The sequence below is a fragment of the Salmo salar genome, chromosome ssa16, assembly GCF_905237065.1.
Source record: "Salmo salar chromosome ssa16, Ssal_v3.1, whole genome shotgun sequence".
Classification (NCBI taxonomy): Eukaryota; Metazoa; Chordata; class Actinopteri; order Salmoniformes; family Salmonidae; genus Salmo; species Salmo salar.
This window is the reverse complement of record NC_059457.1, coordinates 43,847,167-43,865,236: the sequence shown is the minus strand read 5'-3', so window position 1 is coordinate 43,865,236 and position 18,070 is coordinate 43,847,167.

The window sequence follows — 18,070 nt, the reverse complement described above, 5'->3', positions numbered from 1 at the left end:
GGGAAATTACAGCCCCTCCCCTTTCCACAGCGGCCTTGGTCTCACCTCTCGGTGGATTTCCTAACGGATCTCCCGCCATCTCAGGGGAACACGACGATCCTGGTTGTTGTGGATCGGTTCTCAAAGTCCTGCCGTCTGCTTCCGTTGCCCGGTCTTCCTACGGCCCTACAGACCGCGGAGGCCCTATTCACCCACGTCTTCCGGCACTACGGGGTGCCCGAGGACATCGTATCTGATCGGGGTCCCCAGTTTACGTCCAGGGTATGGAGGTCGTTTATGGAGAGGCTGGGGGTCTCGGTCAGCCTGACCTCGGGTTTCCACCCCGAGAGTAATGGGCAGGTAGAGCGCATTAACCAGGATGTAGGCAGGTTTCTGCGGTCGTATTGCCAGGACCGGCCAGGGGAGTGGGCGCGGTTCGTGCCCTGGGCCGAGATGGCCCAGAACTCTCAGCGCCACTCCTCTACTAACCTGTCACCCTTCCAGGTCGTGTTGGGTTATCAGCCGGTCCTGGTGCCATGGCAACAGAGCCAGACAGAGGCTCCTGCGGTGGAGGAAGGGGTCCAGCGCTCTAGGGAGACCTGGAATGCTGTCCAGGAGTGTATAAAGAGGGCTGGAGAATGACACAAGGAGAGCACTGACCGCCACCGCAGTGAGGCCCCTGTGTTTAACCCAGAGGATAGAGTCTGGCTCTCGACCCGGAACCTGCCCCTCCGCCTGCCCTGCCGGAAGCTGGGTCCGCGATTTGTGGGGCCATTCAAAGTCCTGAGGAGGATAAACGAGGTGTGTTATAGGTTACAACTTCCTACATATTACCGTATTAACCCCTCGTTTCATGTGTCTCTCCTCAGGCCGGTGGTAGCTTGTCCGCTGCAGGACGCTGGGGTGCGGGAGGCCCCCCCCCCCCCTGGACATCGGAGGGGCCCCGGCGTATACAGTCCGGGCCATCTTGGACTCCCGACGTCGGGTGGGGGGCCTGCAGTACATCGTGGACTGGGAGGGGTACGGTCCGGAGGAGAGGTGCTGGGTCCCAGCGAGGGACATTCTGGATCCAGCCATGTTGCGGAATTTCCACAGCCTCCTCCTGGATTGCCCGGCGCCTCGCCCTCCGGGTCGTCCCCGAGGCCGGAATCGGCGCGCTGCGGGACCCGCGCGTCAGGGGAGGGGTACTGTCACAACGTCCACAGAAGGTGGCGCCTCTCCTCGGTCGGGCGGTGCTCGGCGTTCGTCGTCGCTGGCCTACTAGCTGCCACCGATCTGTGTTTCAGTGTCTGTTAGGTATGTCTGTTTTTTGATTGCACCTGTTTTGTGTTTGTCATTAGTGGGGGGGTATTTAGTCTGTCTGTGTTTAGTTAGGATTCGTGCAGGATTGTTCTTTGTTACGTGTGGTGTTATATTGTTTGGGTTACGACTTATTGTATAGGCAGTAGGGTTGCCGGGCTGCGCCCCGTCTGCCCTTTTTGAGCGGAGCTTCTTTTAGTCTTTTTGACTGTTGTGCTCCCAGCCGTATATGGATTTTGCCTTTGGATTTATTAAATCAAGTTTGTTCCAACGGACCTCAGTCTCCTGCGCTTGACTCACCCTAAACAGTTCTATCCGCTCGTGACAGCAGCAGCATAAGTGGTGGGTGGGTGCCTGCGTGGTGGTGAGATTGTCTATGCCTGCGTGGTGGGTGAGCGCAAGCAGTGGTGGAAAAAGTACTAAATTGTCAAACTTGAGTAAAAGTAAAGATACCTCAACAGAAAATGACTCAAGTAAAAGTGAGTCAGCCAGTAAAATACTACTTGAGTAAAAGTCTAATAGTATTTGGTTTAAAAAATACTTAAGTGTCAAAAGTAAATGGAATTGCTAAAATGTATTTAAGTATCAAAAGTATGAATCATTTAATATTCCTTATATTAAGCAAACCAGACAGGACAATTATTATTTTTTAGTTTTTATTAACGGATAGCCAGGGGCACACTCCAACACTCAGACGTAATTTACAAACGAAGCATGTGTGTTTAGTGAGTCCGCCAGATCAGATGCATTAGGGATGACCAGGGAAGTATTTTTTAAAGTATTTTTAATTAAGTACTTTACAGCACTGAGTGCAAGAGTGTCAGTGTAGGTGTGATAGGCAGATGGATATACAGTGCCTTCGGAAAGTATTCAGACCCCTTGACTTTTTCCAAATTTTTTACGTTTATTCTAAAACGGATTTAAAAACAATAATTTCCCAGCAATCTACACACAATACCCCATAATGACAAAGCCAAAACAGGTTTTTAGAAATTTGTGCAAATGTATAAAATGTTTCAAACAGAAATACCTTATTTACATAAGTATTCAGACCCTTTGCTATGAGACTCCAAATTGAGCTCAGGTGCGTCCTGTTTTTATTGATCATCCTTGAGATGTTTCTACTTGATTGGAGTCCACCTGTGGTAAATTAAATTGATTGGGCATGATTTGGAAAGGCACACCCCTGTCTATATAAGATTCCACAGTTGACAGTGCATGTCAGAGCAAAAACCAAGCCATGAGATCGAAGGAATTGTACGTAGCTCAAGACAGGATTGTGTCGATGGACACAGATCTGGGGAAGGGTACCAAAACATTTCTGCAGCATTGAAGGTCCCCAAGAACACAGTGGCCTCCATCATTCTTAAATAGAAGAAGTTTGGAACCACCTAGACTCTTCCCAGAGCTGGCCGCCCGGCCAAACTGAGCAATCGAGGGAGAAGGGCCTTGGTCAGGGAAGCGGACAAGAACCCGATGGTCACTCTGACAGAGCTCTAGAGTTCCTCTGTGGAGATGGGAGAACCTTCCAGAAGGACAACTATATCTGCAGCACCCCACCAATCAGGCCTTTATGGTAGAGTGGCCGGACAGAAGCCACTCTGGTCTGATGAAACCAAGATTGAACTCTTTTGCCTGAATGCCAAGCATCACGTCTGGAGGAAACCTGGCACCATCCCTACGGTGAAGCATTGTGGTGGCAGCATGATGCTGTGGGGATGTTTTTCAGCTGCAGGGACTGGGAGACTAGTCAGCATCGAGGCAAATATGAATGCAACAAAGTACAGAGAGATCGTTGATGAAAACCTGCTCCAGAGCGCTCAGGACCTCAGACTGGGACAAAGGTTCACCTTCCAACAGAACAACGACCCTAAGCACACAGCCAAGACAACGCAGGAACAGTTTCGGGACAAGTCTCTGAGCCCAATCTAACATCTCTGGAAAGACCTGACAATAGCTGTGCTGCAACGCTCCCCATCCAACCTGACAGAGCTTGAGATTATCTGCAGAGAAGAATGGGAGAAACTCCAAGCTTGTAGCGTCATACCCAAGAAGACTCAAGGCTGTAATCACTGCCAAAGGTGCTTCAACAAAGTACTGAGTAAAGGGTCTGACTACTTATGTAAATTAGATATTTCCATTTTTTTTAATAAATTAGCAAAAATTCTAAAAACCGTTTTTTGCTTGTCATTATGGGTTATTGTGTCCACCGGGAGTCTGTGGATTCGGAAGACGTGTTGCATCATCAGCTGGGCCTTCTCCTTGGCCGAGGGTAGTTTGGAGAGAGGAATGAAGTGGGTGGCTTTGAAAAACCGGTCGACCACAGTCAGGATGGCAGTGTTGCCCTCAGACAGGGGGAGACCCGTGACGAAATCCAGGGATATATGAGACCAGGGACGGTGAAGGACAGGCAGTGGTTGGAGAAGACCAGCCGGTGCTTGCTAAGGAGTCTTGTTCTGTGCGCAGACCGTGCAGGCGGTGACAAACACGGTAACATCCATAGTAGGCCACCAAAAGCGTTGTTGCACGAAGGCCAGGGTCCTACGAGAGCCTGGGTGACAGGACATCCGGCTTGACGTTCTTGGACCCCAGCCTGTAGGTGAGAGAAAAGTTGAACCGGTTAAACAGCAGGGCCCATCTCGCTTGCCTGGAGTTGAGACTATTTGGCTGTGTGGAGATACTCCAGGTTTTTGTGGTCGGTCCACACAATGAACGGATGTTCCGCCCCTTCTAACCAGTGCCTCCATTCCTCCAACGCCATCTTCACTGCGAGAAGCTCCCGATTCCCCACATCGTAGTTCAACTCCGTCGCATTGAGGCGGTGGGAGAAGAAGGCGCAGGGATGTTGGGACAGGACAGCCCCCACTCCGACATCCGAAGCATCGACCTCCACCAAGAACTGACGGGAAGTGTCAGGATGAACCAGGGTAGGAGCAGTGGTGAAGTGGTGTTTAAGGTCCCGGAATGCCCGGTCAGTGGTAGAGGACCACGCAAGCAGAACCTTTGTAGAGGTGAGTGCAAACAGGGGCGAGGCCAGGGTGCTGTAACCCCGGATAAAGTGGTGATAAAAGTTGGCGAACCTCAGGAAGCGTTGCAGCTGCACCCTGGACGTAGGCTGAGGCCAATCCGCCACCGCTCTCACCTTCTCGGGATCCATCTGGACACTCCCAGCAGAGATGAGGTAGCCCAGAAAGGGAATGGTGGAGCGATGGAACTCACACTTTTCCGCCTTAACAAACAACTGGTTCTCCAGATGTCGCTGGAGAACCTGTCGGGCATGGAGCATGTGTTCCTGGAGGGAGCGGCGAAGACGATGATGTCATCAACGTAGACGAATCTGTTCAACATGTTGCGGAGAACATCATTCACCAGAGCCTGGAACACGGCAAGGTAGATGGTGAGGCTAAAGGGCATGACCAGATATTCGTAGTGGTCACTGGACATGTTGAAGGCGGTCTTCCACTCATCCCTCTCTCGTATCCGCACCAGGTGCTAGGCGTTTCGTAGATCCAGCTTGGAGAAAACAGTGGCCCCCTGGAGTGGCTCGAAGGTCAAGGAAATGAGTGGTAACGGATAACGGTTCTTCACAGTAATGTCATTGAGTCCCCAGGAGTCAATGCATGGGCGCAGGGTCTTGTCCATTTTCTCCATGAAGAAGAACCCTGCGCCAGAGGGAGAGGAAGAGGGACGGATAAATCCTGTAGCTAGGGAGTCCCCAATGTAGATCTCCATAGACTTGGTCTCTGGTCCCGACAGAGAATACAGATGTCCCCGGGGCGCCGTGGTGAGCCTGGTATTTTACTGGGCAAGAGGACACAAAATGACCAAAAGTCCCACAATACAGATAGCTCCTTGTGTTGATTCTGTGTTTCCGTTCCACTGGCGACAGCCCAGCTCTGCCTAGTTGCATAGGCTCGTGAAACAGTGCCTCGGCCGTCTTCGGTGACTCTCGAGGAAGGTCGGGAGACCTCGGGTGCTCTCGGCAACGGGACCATCGGGGACTTCCGGGATGACTCGGAGGAGAGGTGGAATCGTTGGACGTGCGAGTGAAATCAAATTTCCTCTCCATCCGTTGTTCCCGCAATTACCCATCGATGCGAATGATCAAAGCGATGAGGGAGTCAAGATCTGTGGGTAACTCCCGAGCAGCAAGCTCGTCCATAACCTCCTCCGAGAAGCCGTGCAGGAACATGTCGAACAGTGCTTCCTAGTTCCACTCAAATGCACCGCATAGTCTGTGGACGTCCTGCCGGAGCTGGATTAGCTTCCGGGAAATCAAAAGCCTTCTTCACCTCTCCCACGAACCCCTCCAGACTCATGTACATGGCCGGCTGTTGTTCCCATATGGCGGTAGCCCAGGTGAGAGCCCTCCCAGACATCAGCGTGATGAGGTAGACTATCTTGGAGCGATCCAAGGGGAAGAAGGAGAGCTGAAGCTCGATAATGAGGGCACACTCTCTTCTCTGTATACATCAATGATGTTGCTCTTGCTGCTGGTGATTCTCTGATCCACCTCTACGCAGATGACACCATTCTGTATACTTCTGGCCCCTCTTTGGACACTGTGTTAACTAACCTCCAGACGAGCTTCAATGCCATACAACTCTCCTTCTGTGGCCTCCAACTGCTCGTAAACGCAAGTAAAACTAAATGCATGCTATTCAATCGATCACTGCCCGCACCTGCTCGCCCGTCCAGCATCACTACTCTGGACGGCTCTGACTTAGAATACGTGGACAACTACAAATACCTGGGTGTCTGGTTAGACTGTACTCTCCTTCCAGACTCACATTAAGCGTCTCCAATCCAAAATTAAATCTAGAATCGGCTTCCTATATCGCAACAAAGCATCTTTCACTCATGCTGCCAAACATACCCTCGTAAAACTGACCATCCTACCGATCCTCGACTTCGGTGATGTCATCTATAAAATAGCCTCAAACACTCTACTCAACAAATTGGATGCAGTCTATCACAGTGCCATCCGTTTTGTCACCAAAGCCCCATACACTACCCACCATTGCGACCTGTACGCTCTCATTGGTTGGCCCTCGCTTCATACTCGTCGCCAAACCCACTGGCTACAGGTTATCTACAAGTCTCTGCTAGGTAAAGCCCCACCTTATCTCAGCTCACTGGTCACCATAGCAGCACCCACTCGTAGCACGGACTCCAGCAGGTATATCTCACTGGTCACCCCCAAAGCCAATTCCTCCTTTGGTCGTCTTTCCTTCCAGTTCTCTGCTGCCAATGACTGGAACGAACTGCAAAAATCTCTGAAGCTGGAGACTCATATCTCCCTCACTAGCTTTAAGCACCAGCTGTCAGAGCAGCTCACAGATCACTGCACCTGTACGTAGCCCATCTGTACACAGCCCATCTATCTACCTACCTCATCCCCATACTGTATTTATTTATTTATCTTGCTCCTTTGCACCCCAGTATCCCTACTTGCACATTCATCTTCTGCACATCTACCATTCCAGTGTTTAATTGCTATATTGTAATTACTTAGCCACCATGGCCTATTTATTGCCTTAACTCCCAAATCTTACCTCATTTGCACTCTCTGTATATAGACTTTTTATTTATTTTGTTCTACTGTATTATTGACTATGTTTATTGTTTATTCCATGTGTAACTCTGTGTTGTTGTATGTGTCGAATTGCTATGCTTTATCTTGGCCAGGTCGCAGTTGCAAATGAGAACTTGTTCTCAACTAGCCTACCTGGTTAAGTAAAGGTGAAATAAATAAATAAATAAAAATAAATAAACACTGAGCTAAAAACGCCAGACAGGTGCTCAGCTCTCCATTAAAGTATTCTGGGGGAGGTCAAAGAGGCTCCCGAGAAGGTGGAGTGGCCGGGGGGGCGGCACTGCTAACCGCCGAGTTACTGATGGGCGGTGGGGTTACCACCGTGGAAGGCTGCCCCCCAGACAACCAGCGGAATTGCTCCAGCAGCATGTCCAAAGCCCAGTAATGGCGCTCAGCCAACGTTTGGACCGCCTCCGTAAAACCACGAAGCAATTCCTCGTGCCTACCAATGGAGGCTCCTTGGGAGGAGATGGCATTGCGCAACTGGCCCGGGTCTGCTGGGTCAGTCATGGCCAGTTCGTACTATCAGGTATGAAGGTAAGACCCAGATGCAGACATTGTCAAATTAACAATGGTTTAATAATCCAACAAGGGCAGGCAATATACAGGTCAAGGCAGGCAGGGGTCAGTAAACCAGAGGTGGGGCAACGGTACCAGATGGCAGGCAGGCTCAGGGTCAGTGTAGGCAGAGGTCAATAATACAGAGGTGGGGCAAAGGTACAGGTCGGCAGGCAGGCTCAGGGTCAGTCAGAGTGGTCAGGCAGGCGGACTCAGGGTCAGGACAGGCAAGGGTCAAAATCAGGAGGGTGAGAAAAAGAAAGACTGGCAAAAGCAGGCGCAGAGAACAAAAACACTGGTTGACTTGACAAACAAGACGAACTAGCAACAGACAAACGGAGAACACAGGTATAAATACACAGGGGATAATGGGGAAGACGGGCAACACCTGGAGGGGGTGGAGACAATCCCAAAGACACGTGAAACAGATCAGGGTGTGACAAATATATAAATACTTATGGCAATATATACATGTAAACAGGACTAAAAACCGACTGGTAGCAGGAATATATAAATACTTCTGGTAATATACTAATGGTAATACATACATGTAAACAGGGCTGAAATGTGACTGGTACAGGAATATATAAATACTTATGGTAATATACTAATTGTGATATATACATGTAAACAGGAGTAATAATGACCAGAAGCAGGATAAATAGATAGATATTAATGGTCATGGCAATTAATAATCAATGAAAAACAGTGTAGTGGTAGTAATACATCTAATCAATAATAATTTAGCCTTATGGCCAAGGGATAGAATCTGTTAACTTCTATGGGCTAGGTGGGACGATAGCGTCCCACCTGCGGGACACAGCCAGTGAAATATCAGGGGGGCAAATTGAAAAACAACAAAATGTCATAATTCAACTTTCTCAAACATACGACTATTTTACACCATTTTTAAGATACACATCTCCTTGATGTAACCACATTGTCCGATTTCAAAAAGGCTTTACAGCGAAAGCAAAACATTAGATTATGTCAGGAGAGTACATAGACAAAAATAATCAGACAGCCATTTTCCAAGCAAGGACATGTGTCTATATAACCCAAAACACAGCGAAATGAAGCACTAACCTTTGACGATCTTCATCAGATGACACTCCTAGGACATTATGTTACACATTACATGTATGTTTTGTTCGATAAAGTTGATTTTTATATCCAAAAACAGCATTTTACATTGGCGCGTGACGTTCAGAAAATATTTTTCCTCCAATACTCCCGGTGAATCAGGACAACAATTTACAAAAATACTCATCCTAAACGTTGATAAAATATTAAACTGTTATTCAAAGAATTATAGATGGACATCTCCTTTATGCAACCGCTGTGACAGATTTCAAAAAGCTTCACGTGGAAAGCACACTTTGCAATAATCTGAGTACTGCACTCAGAAAAATACACTAGGCAATACAGATAACCGCCATTTTGCAGTCATCTAAAATCATAAATAGCATTAGAAATATTCACTTACCTTTGATGATCTTCATCAGAAGGCACTTCCAGGAATCCCAGGTCCACAATAAATGTTGTTTTGTTCGATAAAGTCCATAATTTATGTCCAAATAACTGTTTGCGCGTTCAGTAAACTACTCCAAATGTAGGAAGCGCGCCAAAAATTTCACGACAAAAAGTTATATTTACGTTCGTTGAAACATGTCAAACGTTGTAAAACATCAATCTTTAGGGCCTTTTTAACTTAGAGCTTCAATAATATTCCAACCAGACGATTCCAGTGTCTTGAAAAACGTTTTGGAACACAGCTACCTCCTCACGTGAACGCGCATAATTGTGGCCTGTCATTCTCTCGGTCATCAGACTCCAGGAGGTCTTGTTCGCTCTCTGTTGACTGCAAAAGCCTGAAACACGTTCTAAAGACTGTTGACATCTAGTGGAAGCCTTAGGAAGTGCAAATTGAACCCTAAGTCACTGTATACTGAATAGGCCCAGTCTTGAAAAACTACAATCCACTTCCTGGTTGGATTTTTTCTCAGGTTTTTGCCTGCCATATGAGTTCTGTTATACTCACAGACACAATTCAAACAGTGTTAGAAACGTCAGAGTGTTTTCTATCCAAATCTACTAATAATATGCATATTCTAGTTTCTGAGCCAGAGTAGTAACCTGTTTAAATTGGGTACGTTTTTCATCCGGCCGTGAAAATACTGCCCCCTAGCCTAGACAGGTTAAGGAGTCTGTTGGTCTGAGCCTTGATGCACCGGTACCGCCTGCTGAACGGGAGCACAGAGAACAGTCCATGCTCAGGTGGCTGGAGTCTTTGGACATTTTTTGGAGCCTTTTTTAGACACAGCCTGGCATGCACGTCCTGGCTGGGCTGGGAGTGATCAATCAATCAAATGTATTAATGAAGCCCTTTTTACATCAGCCGATGTCACAAAGTGCTATACAGAAACCCAGCCTAAAACCCCAAACAGCAAGCAATGCAGACGTAGAAGCACAGTGGCTAGGAAAAACTCCCTAGAAAGGCAGGAACCTAGGAAGAAACCTAGAGAGGAACCAGGCTCTGAGGGGTGGCCAGTCCTCTTCTGGCTGTGCCGGGTGGAGATTATAACTGTACATGGCCAAGATGTTCAAACGTTCATAGATGACCAGCAGGGTCAAATAATAATAATCACAGTGGTTGTAGAGGGTGAAACAGGTCAGCACCTCAGGAGTAAATGTCAGCCGGCCGTACCACCCTTTGTTGGGTCTGCCGTGCCGTCTTCACAACTGTGCTGGTGTAAGAGGACCATGTTAAGTCCTCAGTAATGTGGACACAGAGGAACTTGAAGCTCTTGATCCTCTGCACTGTGACACCATCAATGTGGATGGGGGTGTGCATCTGCCCCCGTTTCCTGTAGTCCATGATCAGCTCCTTGGTCTTGCTAACGTTGAGGGAGAGGTTGTTGTCCTGGCACTGCACTCCCAAGACTCTAACCTCCCTGTAAGCTGCCTCATCGCCGATAGTGATCAGGCCTACCACTGTCATGTCATCAGCAACTAGCTAAGCTAAGTTGCCGGTTTTGAAATGGAAAGACATGGCAACAGCTGTACATATAACTGGTGATACATAACCCCTCTTCTGAAGTGTGGTGTTTGGAGTGGTATGTTGGTGAACGAACTGCTACTGAGGAAGGCGAAAAAGAGGAAAAAGCTTAGGAAAAGAGGTGACCTAATGATCGTATCGAGGCAATTTGCCGCTCATTAGACGCGCTTTGTGGCACTCAGCATCACAATCACAAGGTTAATTTAGGCCGCACTAACAACTGTGAAGGGAGGTGCTCTGTTTGCTAATTGATGATATTAGCCAACCCTAGTTATGGCCGACGCTACGGAAACAGTTGCTGTCCTGTTCTCCATTTGACAGCCATTACAGAGGGACTCTGTTGGCTGATGTGCCACTCAAGTGAGTGCAATGGTATTTGCCTTGTCAGTTGTTATACAAACTATGTGTGACACTAAAGCTTAACCGATTCCACTGGTAATGTTTTGAGGGCAAACTTGTCATTGTTCTAGCTTTCTGTGCAGCGCATAGTAGCAGCACCATAGTACCGTACGGATAGACACAGTTTAGGGAAATCGTAACCGAGAAAAGCTTAAATATTGATTGGACTAGATAAGTGTTTGCCGAGTGGTCAGAAGGGACCCACTTCTAATCATGGCTGAACACTGGGTTGTAACAGGAAACATAAACTGTGACTTGAAACAAGCCCTAACCCCTACCTTCTAGGGCACTTGGATTCAGGAGGGAGGATATTAACAAGTCAACCAAGTGTATTGAAGGGTAAGGTGGAGTCACTTGCGTAATTATTTCTGATCTACCCATGTGTCTAGACCTAGGGGGAAAGGGGTTGTTTCTGGACAGGCCCATAGTTTTATTTACCAGGAGGACTACAGCAAAATGCTTTTAGGAGGTTCACTCTCACAGCACAGATCATGAACAGCATTTACAATGGGAAACTAGCTGGTATGAGTGGGCTAAACGCGTGGTACCTGTCAGGGCTGCCCTCTGTCTCCGAAGGGCTTGTGCTGTGTATGATTGAAGCTGACATCCATTCTTCTGAGTGACAAATCTATACTGAACAAAAAAATAAATGCAACATGTGTTGGTCCCATGTTTCATGAGCTGAAATAAAAGATCTCAGAAATGTTTATATCACTGTTAATGTTAATTTCTCTACCATAAGCCGCCTCCAATTACATTTTAGAGAATTTGGCAGCACCCCAACCAGCCTCACAACCAATTCGACCAACCTCCACATTCGACTTCTTCACCTGCGGGATCGTCTGAGACCAGCGACCCGGACTGCTGATGAAACTGAGGAGAATTTCTGTCTGTAATTAAGACCTTTTGTGAGGAGAAACTCATTCTGATTAGCTGGGCCTGTCTCCCCAGTGGCTGGGCCTATACCCTCCCAGGTTCACCCATGGCTGCGCCCCAGCCCAGTCATGTGAAATCCATAGATTAGTGTCTAATGAATTCATTTCAATTTACTGATTTCCTCATATGAACTGTAACTCAGTAAAATCGTTAAAATTGTTGCATGTTGCATTTATATTTTTGTTCAGTATAGGAGAGGTGTCTTGTTCTCATAGAGTAGCCTAACTTATGCCAACAGGCAGACAGGCACACTAAAGCTCTATGAAGCTAAACATGATGAGAACTGAGTAGGAGGTAGAAAAGGAGAATGGATGGTTATAACCAAAAGACGACAGAGAATCAATGCAAAACTGTACTCACTGTACTCCGGTGGGTATTGAGATATTACCACACAAGAAAATAATGAGCGGTAATGAAGAAAATAATAGACAAGACCAAAATAGACAATAAACTACCACACAGAATCTCCAAACAACTCCATATTATCATTGACTTGGAAAACATTTGCTTACACTCTAGTTTGTTGTTCTATATGTTCAATTATTAATAGTTTGTTTTTAAATGAGCTATTCACATTCCATTGCTTCATACTTTCTTCACACTGAAAGGTAAAGGGGAAGAACAATAATATAATCTGGAAGGAGAGTTATTTTCATTGGGTAAACTGTACCTCCTCTTATCCACACATCAGTTAATTGCCTTATGATCAATGGGATATAGAGAAGATTGAAACCATTAGAATATCCAGAATTTTTTGGGGGGTGAAATGTATGAAATTGTATGAAATGTATGCATTCACTACTGTAAGTCGCTCTGGATAATAGCGTCTGCTAAATGACTAAAATGTAAAATGTAAAGAATATGTGGTAAAGAAATGCCCTGCCTCCTACCCTGCTCTCTCCCCTGCCTCCTTCCCTGTCTCCTTCCCTGCCTCATACCCTGCGTTGTTTCCTTCCCTGCCTCCTTCCCTCGCTCCTACCCTGCCTCTTACGCCGTCTCCTACCCTATCTACTACCCTGCCATACTTCCTTCCCTGACTCCTTCACTGCCTCATTCCCTGCCTTGTTTCCTTCCCTGCCTCCTTCCCTGCCTCCTACCCTGCCAACTACCCTGCTTACCACCCTTCCTTGCTTCCTTGCTTCCCTGCCTCCTACCCTGCCTTCCTTCCTTCCCTCTCTCCTACCCTCCCTTGCGTCCTTCCCTGCCTCTAGTCCTGTCCTGCTCTGTTTGTTTAACATTTTACCAAGCACATTACTGCAAGGTACCGCGTCACAGATATTTGACTCTCAGCTCAGTTCACATTAATAGTCACCTGTTTGATGTGCAAACCACTCGAAGTGTGTAATGTTCTGCTTGAATTTAGATTTAGTTTATAAAGGCCTTTCAGTGTATTCAGAAGCACAGACAAGGTATGATAAGAGATTCATTCAAATGCAGTCTTTCAAAAAATGTCAGAAAAATCAAATGAATTGAATGCCTGTCTCATGTGCACCTTTTGACCAGTCCTCTGTTGGCCTCTCTCTCTCTCTCTCACACACACACACACACACACACACACACACACACACACACACACACACACACACACACACACACACACACACACACACACACACACACACACACACACACACACTCCTTATTAAAGTGATAAATTGCTTCACACTCCAGATGCACACTGCCTAGCCCCTGTTGCCATAGCAACATCCCGGGCTGTGCTCCAGGAAATAAAGAAATAAACATATGTTATGGGGTGCTGACTGCCGCCTCTGCCCTTGTGGATCTTGTGAGCATCTATTCAGGTGTGTGTGTGTGTGTGTGTGTGTGTGTGTGTGTGTGTGTGTGTGTGTGTGTGAGAGAGAGAGAGAGAGTATGCATGCAAGCGTGTGTGTGTGGGTGGGTGGGTGTGTAGGTGGGGTATTGAGACTGTACCTGATGTTCAGTGCAAAGCAGATGAGAAAAAGGGACCATTAGCTACTGTATGTAGGCAGGGGCTGAACTCAAGCCCCTTTTTGTGTCTGGCTGTTTAATTAAAGAGATACTGAGACCAAAACTTCTCACAAGTCTGATATTGCAAACGTTTTTCATCATCCTCAGGCTTCAGCTGTTGACTCCTACATTGAATAAATCATCATTACCTGCTACTTTGTTCATTTAATGACTTGGATTAAATTACAATGTACCAGGTCTATTCGACAATCATGTAAACACAACGCTTTTGCAACTACGTATTTTAATAGTGGGTGTTTGTCTACTCAGGCTTTTAATCAGATGGCATAGTAAGCCTCTATTTCCATAAAATATTGTTGGATGAAATCATTAGAGATAAGTGTTTATGTATCAGATGATCTGAAAAGTTCAAGCTCTCAGGATATGAGTTGTCAGTGAAGACGTTCACACTTAAAGCTGGAATTGATCTATTCTAAAAAAATACAAACGCAAGCCTGAATTTAGGATACAATGCAGTGTACACACAATATACTTTACACTGCAAATCCACAGCAAGTAGCCATCTGTCTGGCAACAAAATCAAATCAGATGGGCGTCGCCAAGTGGATGCTGACCCCAGGTGTATACTAATGCAGAATTATCTGAAATTGACTGGTATTGGGCCTGTCTCCTGTCTCCTGTGTGAGTGTGCGTGTGTGTGTGTGATGAAAAACTGAGGGAGAAGGATAGAGGAGAGATGGATGGAAGGAGGGAGAGGGGAGTGTGTTTCTCCAACACTGGGCTCCCATCTCCAACATCAAGCATCTAGACCGTTGCCCTGGTAACTGCATAGTGAGGCCTCAGGTGTGGGACACAAGGTTCTGTTTGCATCTTCAAGGATATCATCGGCCATGGACGCAGCCATCTGATAGGGCAGCTCTCCTGTCCAGATCTAGACTTATATTATTCATTTCCTTACCAAGGCAACTCACTATAAGCAACAACAACAAAAAACAGCCAACTCCCATTCTCAATCACTGAGCATGTATGATTATCAAGGTTAATTAAATGGCCTCTGCGGGTTGATTTTAAAATCTCCCAGTGGATTGACACAAGTTCAGATGTGGATAGCAGACTATGTTACACCCTGGAGACTATCTAGGATTCTGCAGTTCATGTTTGGTAAAGTCTTTTCATATCACCCCATGGGGCAAGCTTAACCAGTCACCTCATGGGGTATGGAGTTTAACCAGTCACCTCATGGGGTATGGAGTTTAACCAGTCACCTCATGGGGTATGGAGTTTAACCAGTCACCTCATGGGGTATGGAGTTTAACCAGTCACTTCATGGGGTATGGAGTTTAACCAGTCACCTCATGGGGTATGGAGTTTAACATTTTTTACATTTTTACATTTTAGTCATTTAGCAGACGCTCTTATCCAGAGCGACTTACAAATTGGTGCATTCACCTATAATATCCAGTGGAACAACCACTTTACAATAGTGCATCTAAATCTTTTAAGGGGGGGGGTTAGAAGGATTACCTTATCCTATCCCAGGTATTCCATGAAGAAACCCCATGAAGAGGTGGGGTTTCAGGTGTCACCTCATGGGGTATGGAGTTTAACCAGTCACCTCAAGGGGCATGGAATTTAACCAGTCACCTCAAGGGGCATGGAGTTTAACCAGTCACCTCAAGGGGCATGTAGTTTAACCAGTCACCTCATGGTGCATGGAGTTTAACCAGTCACCTCAAGGGGCATGGAGTTTAACCAGTCACCTCATGGGGTAGGGAGTTTAACCAGTCACCTCAAGGGGCATGGAATTTAACCAGTCACCTCAAGGGGCATGGAGTTTAACCAGTCACCTCAAGGGGCATGGAGTTTAACCAGTCACCTCATGGTGCATGGAGTTTAACCAGTCACCTCAAGGGGCATGGAGTTTAACCAGTCACCTCATGGTGCATGGAGTTTAACCAGTCACCTCAAGGGGTATGGAGTTTAACCAGTCACCTCAAGGGGCACGGAGTTTAACCAGTCACCTCAAGGGGCACGGAGTTTAACCAGCCACCTCAAGGGGCACGGAGTTTAACCAGCCACCTCAAGGGGCACGAAGTTTAACCAGTCACCTCAAGGGGCACGGAGTTTAACCAGTCACCTCAAGGGGCACGGAGTTTAACCAGTCACATCAAGGGGCACGGAGTTTAACCAGTCACATCAAGGGGCACGGAGTTTAACCAGTCACCTCAAGGGGCACGGAGTTTAACCAGCCACCTCAAGGGGCACGGAGTTTAACCAGTCACCTCAAGGGGCACGGAGTTTAACCAGTCACCTCAAGGGGCACGGAGTTTAAATTCCAGTTCTACTGTATGTAGCTACACTGAGTATCCCAAACATTAGGAACATCTTCCTAACATTGAGTTACACCCCCATTTGCCCTCAGAACAGCCTCAATTTGTCAGGGCATGGACTCTACAAGGTGTTGAAAGTGTTAACTCCAATACTTCCCACAGTTGTGTGAAGTTGGTTGGATGTCCTTTGGGTGGTTGACCATTCTTGATACACACGGGAAACTGTTGAGTGTGAAAAACCCAGCAGCGTTGCAGTTCTTGACACAAACCGGTTTGCCTGGCAGCTATTAACATACCCCGTTCAAAGGCATTTAAATATTTTGTCTTACCCATTCACCCTCTGAATGCATACATACACACACAATCAATGCCTCAAGGCTTAAACATCCTTCTTTAACCTGTCTGCTCCCCTTCATCTACACTGATTGAAGTGGATTTAACAAGTGACATCAATAAGGGATCATAGCTTTCACCTGGATTCACCTGGTCAGTCTGTGTCATGGAAAGAGCAGCTGTTCTTAATGTTTTGTATATTCAGTGTATGTGTGCCTTTGTGAGTGGAGACATTTATTTGAATGCATGAGTATGTGTGTGTGTGACGTGCAAGTGTGCCTGCATGTGTGTGTGCATATGTGTGTGCGTGAGCGTACATGCCTGTGTGCCTGTTTAGCATATTCCTCAGTAATAAATCATAGTCAGTGTATTCCCTCAGGCGTTTTGGTGCTCATTTAGACTCCCAGTGACCATCCACAGCAATCTGTTATGTGCCTGGGGCCCCTCTCTCTCTCTCTCTCTCCTCCCCCAGTATAATAGCCCAGCTAGCCAACCACAACTCACATGATAAGCCAGCAAATAACCATCTTTCCAAGGTGCAGTTGCCGTGCAGCTGTTGTCTAGTCTGTTGCACATGTAAGTGTGTTTAGGATAAACAACTGTAATAAAACAAATGGGGGAACGCACATGGTGCTGTTCCCAGACAAAACAAGGTGTCTACATTCTAGACAAAATACTGGTCTATTTGCTCTTTCATGTACTTATTGTAGCCTATTGGAGTGACTAGGATAATGAGCACTGATGTGCATCATGGTAGCTGAGAGTTTTAGAATGAGAAAAATAGATGCTCTTTGAAGAGCTTTATACTGCCATACAGTCAACACTCTCGGCGTTTACCATGAATATGATCTCCGTTAACAGTGGGGAAATTCCCTTTATAGCTAGAATCTTTAATTTAAACAATAACAAAGCATGCTCCCCACCCGTTCTCTAAAAAGCTAAGGGCGGGGGTTGGAGAAATGTACCCACTCTTAAATTCATAGACAGAGCTATGGATGCAATGACTGACAATTCATGATATGAAATGTTTTGAGGCTACACAGTGTTAATTGACATTTATGTTGTATACAAACACTGGAGAAAACAAGCTTATATTTTGGGTTCTGATGGGTTATGACAGTTGAACTAAGTTCATGAGACATTTACAAGTTATATTCTTCAAGAATCAATGGGAAAATATCATAAATTATAGGTCAAAAAAATGTATGTAGGAACTAAGGATTCTGTCACGTTGTTTGTCGAAAGGAGCAGACCAAAGTGCAGCGTGTGTATCGTTCCACATATTTTATTGAACTGTGAAACTATGCAAGATACACAAATAAACTAAAGAACAAAAACAACAAACCGTGACGAAGAGGTGCAACATACACTAACTCAAAAACAATCTCCCACAAACCCAGGTGGGAAAAACAACTACTTAAGTATGATCTCCAATTAGAGACAACAATGACCAGCTGCCTCTAATTGGAGATCATCCCCCCCCCCCAAAAAAACCATAGAAATACAAAAACTAGAACTTAACAACACAGAAAATCCAAACTAAACCCCTGTCATGCCCTGACCTACTCTACCATAGAAAATAACAGCTTTCTATGGTCAGGACGTGACAGTACCCCCCCCCAAAGGTGCGGA